Source organism: Oryx dammah, unplaced genomic scaffold (assembly GCF_014754425.2).
Source record: "Oryx dammah isolate SB20612 unplaced genomic scaffold, SCBI_Odam_1.1 HiC_scaffold_1813, whole genome shotgun sequence".
NCBI lineage: Eukaryota > Metazoa > Chordata > Mammalia > Artiodactyla > Bovidae > Oryx > Oryx dammah.
The window spans coordinates 1,573-6,345 of record NW_024071918.1 but is presented as its reverse complement, the minus strand read 5'-3'; the positions used below and the strand labels follow the sequence as shown (position 1 = coordinate 6,345).

Sequence of the window (4,773 nt, the reverse complement as noted above, 5' to 3'; positions counted from 1 at the left end):
ACCTGAGAATCACCACCCTGTTTTACCTCCCTCAGTGACTCCTGCTGCCCACGGGGTGCCCTCTTGCCTTCCCTCCTCACCCCCTGAGTGCCAGTCCCATCACACAAGACGTGTGGGGGTGGCCTGCTCCCTGCCTGGGCACCTTTGTTCCCTCCCAGGCCAGCTCCACCCCGGTGGCCAGACTGAGCTCTGTGCTCCCTGGGGAGACCTGGACGCACCTCTTTGCTTCCCCCAGAGCCCAGTAAACCCCCTGAAGGCCACTGGCTTCCCTCAGCATCTGTGAGTTCCTGATGGGGGCCCAGCCCTGTGTAACCCCAGGGCTCCACCATGGATGGTTGTACCTCCACACACACCTCCATGGCCCAGGGGTCTGGGCTGTGGGAATGCCTCACAGTCCCCACCCACTCTCATCTGCCTGACAGCTCTATTCATTCATCCAAGTCTTCAAGACCAAGATGTTCATATCACTCCAATGCTATGGACAGACCTTGCTTTGATCTTAATGCAAATAAGCCAACTACACATAAGTCTTTATGAGACATTGGGAAAATTAGAATGTTGAACATTTAATCAAATGAATGAACTCTAATTATAAAAGATAAAAATTATGAAATTTTAGTGTGATAGAATAGTGTGATTATGTTTAAAAAAAGAGTCCTTACCTCTTAGAGGTAAATTTAACAATCGTGGGATGGATGTCGTCATGAGTTGTGTAAGATTTGCTGCACAGTAACCCTGTGCTGTGGGGAAGTAAGCAGGTCTGTGTGTTGGCTTTCTACAGTTGCTGTATCAACCTACTACAACTGGGGGGCTTCAAACAACATGATGAATTCTCCCACACTTTTGGAGGCCTGAAGCCAAAGTTAAGATACTGCATTGCCTCTGGACACTCTTGGGAGAAGTCTTCCCTGCCTCTTCCAGCTTCTGGTGGCTTTTTGCATCCTTCTTTTCCATGACCCATGGCCACATCACTTCCATCTCTGCCTCCATCTTCACATCACCCATATGTGTGTCTGTGTATTTTCTCTTCTGCTATAAGCACACTTGTTGTTGGGTTTGGGCCTGTCTATATAATCCAGGATACTCTCACCTCAGGTTCCTTAATTGCATATACAAAGACTCTTTCTCGAAATTCGATCCCATCCAGAGGTTCCAGGTATTTAGACGTGGACATTTTTTTCTTTCGGAGACCACCATCATGGCTCAGATTGTAGAGAATTCACCTGTAATTTTCTGCAGGAGATCCAGTTTCAATCCCTGGGTCAGGAAGATCCCCTGGAGGATGGAATGGCAACCCACTCCAGTATTTTTGCCTTGAAAACCCCCGGGACAGAAGAGCCTGGAAGGTACAGTCCATAGAGTAGCAAAGAGTCAGACACAACTAAGCATGAACCCATGTCATACAATGTTTTGGACGTACTTATATGAAAAAATTACTTATTATGTGTCTGAAGTTCATATCTAATTGAGTGCCCTATATTTATCTGCCACTCAGGGTAAAGAGTATGGCAGAGGTCCATGTGAGCCTTCATGACCTCAGCCCCTTGGTGTCCCCACAGTAGATTTATCATCTGCTTTAGTGCCTGTCTCCAATTCATGAAAGCCAATTCAAGACAAGTAAGTTTTCTCCAAAGGCCATCCTTCATTGACTGGCAAGAGGATACAATCAACTTGAAATATTGTGTTTAATCTTTAATTGCTGATCTTGAAAAGAAGTTATTAACAAGGTGTATCCTGATAAGAGGACAATTTGCCTTTTTCCTTTTTAATCTAGCATGGAACCAGTGGCCTGAATACCACGGGAGTGGCTTTTCCTTAACAGGACTCTGCCCCTTTAAGAGGAGGAGTCAGTCCATCAACTGTAACAAGAGCTTATAAACACACGTGAACTTGGCACTGAGGTGCTGAGTCAAGTGGGAGACAGACTTTTGTAAGGTAAATATTGATTTTGCATGTCTGTATAATATTTCCTTAGCACAAGAAAATCTGTTTCACGCTCACATGTGCATTCTTGCTGTGGTTCGGGGACATTCAAGTTGTTTAGTCAATTGCTGTTGGATACAGAAACATAAAAGTGAAGAATGTAGAAAACTAAGCATGAGAATTTAGATCTGAGAAAAATTAATGATTTGAGGGGAAAAGAGGATGGCAGCATTTTAGACGATCAGAGAGTGTGACCAGTACGAGAGAGGAGAGCAGGTGTTTATGCTAAAGTTGCCTGCTCCATAGACACAGTCGACACACAGCAGGTGCGAATCGCAATGTGGTAATACTATGTGGACTTGGAAACTCAAAATTAAGATTTAACTATAAGAGGAATGACTAAGTGACTGCCAGCAAAACTGGATTTTAACTCAGTCTTTGCTGTGACTAGCCAGCTGGCAAGTCCCCCTCTGTCTCTCGTGGAGCTCAAGCAACTCATGGTAAACCTAGAAATTGGCTGGAGCAGGGTTTATCAACCTTAGCCCTATTGACATTTCAAGCTGGGTAATTCTTTGTTGCGGGGACCTGTCCTGTATAATGTCTTTTTTTTAAGTTAAAAATAAATATTTGCTATTAAAAATATTAAAATAAATTAAAAAAATATTTGCTATAGAAATGTACATTGAATTAGGCTTAAGGAATGTACTTGACAACAGTGTTAACATATATATTGACATTTCTTCAAATTTGCAAACTTGACGCCTCTCAGATACTTGCAATGATAGTCTGTTTAAAAATTTTAAGAGAAACTGTCACTTCATCAATATGGATGACACAATGAAGATTAATAATCTCACTTTCCCTTTCACTCTGCACTTGTAGAAAGAACACAGGCTGTGGGAGAGGTTCCTTCCTCATGTCGTGACCACCCAGAAAGTAGACTAGAAGATAAACGTGGCTACAGCAGAATTAAATCCGGTGGACAGAGGAGCCTAGTAGGCTACAGTCCATGGGGTCGCAAAGAGTCGGACACGACTGAGCGACTTCACTTCACTTCACAAAATACCTTATCCTAGAAGATTACATAGTTTAGTAGCCAGCTGCATCAATCATAGATGTTTCCAACTAAATATCCAATAAATGTGCCTGTTAAGATAACAGGGCTGTAGCATGAATTGAGAAAGCAGTGACAACATATATATATATATATATATCAGTTCAGTTCAGTTCAGTCACTCAGTCGTGTCTGACTCTTTGCAGCCCCATGAATCACAGCACGCCAGGCCTCCCTGTCCATCACCATCTCCCGGAGTTCACTCAGACTCACGTCCATCGAGTCCGTGATGCCATCCAGCCATCTCATTCTCTGTCATCCCCTTCTCCTCCTGCCCCCAATCCCTCCCAGCATCACAGTCTTTTCCAATGAGTCAACTCTTCACATGAGGTGGCCAAAGTACTGGAGTTTCAGCCTTAGCATCATTCCCTCCAAAGAAATCCCAGGGCTGATCTCCTTCAGAATGGACTGGCTGGATCTCCTTGCAGTCCAAGGGACTCTCAAGAGTCTTCTCCAACACCACAGTTCAAAAGCATCCATTCTTCGGCGCTCAGCCTTCTTCACAGTCCAACTCTCACATCCACACATGATCACTGGAAAAACCATAGCCTTGACTAGATGGACCTTACTTGGCAAAGTAATGTCTCTGCTTTTGAATATACTATCTAGGTTGGTCATAACTTTTCTTCCAAGGAGTAAGCGTCTTTTAATTTCATGGCTGCAATCACCATCTGCAGTGATTTCGGAGCCCCCAAAAATAAAGTCTGACACTGTTTCCACTTCCCATGAAGTGATGGGACCGGATGCCATGATCTTCGTTTTCTGAATGTTGAGCTTTAAGCCAACTTTTTCACTCTCCTCTTTTACTTTCATCAAGAGGCTTTTTAGTTCTTCTTCACTTTCTGCCATAAGGGTGGTGTCATCTGCATATCTGAGGTGATTGAGATTTCTCCCAGCAATCTTGATTCCAGCTTGTGTTTCTTCCAGTCCAGCATTTCTCATGAAGTACTCTGCATAGAAGTTAAATAAGCAGGGTGACTATATATATATATATATATATATATATATATATAATTGTGACTGATTCCAGTTATTGTACAGCAGAAATCAACACAATATTGTGAAGCAATTATCTTCCAATTAAAAATTTTTTTATATTAAATTTAAAAAGACCACAGGATTGATGGAAAAAGCTGGATACAGTGCAGACTGGGGAGTAATGGGCAATCAGACACACATGGGAGGCAGCCCCACCCCCAACTTCAGAGACACCTCTGGTCTCTCCCCAATTATGTGGCACCCTTCCACCTAGTTTTAACAACCAACAATGTCCCCAGACATTGCCAAATGTCCTCTGGGCTGGGGGAGCAAAATCAGCCCCAGTTAAGAATCAGTGGTTCATATGACTTTTCAGACTCTTAAACACAGAATGTCTGGATGTGAAAACTAGATAATATGGGAGCAGAGAATTAGCTTCCAAGAGTAAAGAAATTCACCTGACTGGAAGGTACAAGTCATTCGAATCAAAATGCAGAGCAAACAATGCTCTGTTACTAGTATTACTATTGGGGGTAAATCAAAAGCCTGAGGCAGGAGAGGTTCAGTGAGATTCTGTGAAAGTCCTAGAGTTGCCCAGGGCATGGCAATTCACAGGAGAAATATGGTACGTAAGCCTGAAAAGAGAAGAGAAGATACTGAGACTGGGTAGAGAAGAAGGGTTGTAGCCACGCATTCAGGGAAAGGACTCACTCAGAAGGACAATGCAGATAGTGTAGTGCAGTTTATTACACTGGCGG

The 4,773-nt window shown here is 43.3% G+C and overlaps 1 long non-coding RNA gene across 1 annotated transcript; it reads left to right on the top strand.

Moving 5' to 3' along the window:
* The first annotated feature begins 1,372 nt into the window (after positions 1–1,372).
* Positions 1,373–3,081, top strand: LOC120859597. Its single transcript, XR_005720116.1, has 2 exons — positions 1,373–1,935; positions 2,806–3,081. It is a non-coding gene; the product is annotated as an uncharacterized LOC120859597 (long non-coding RNA).
* The last annotated feature ends 1,692 nt before the right edge of the window (positions 3,082–4,773 follow it).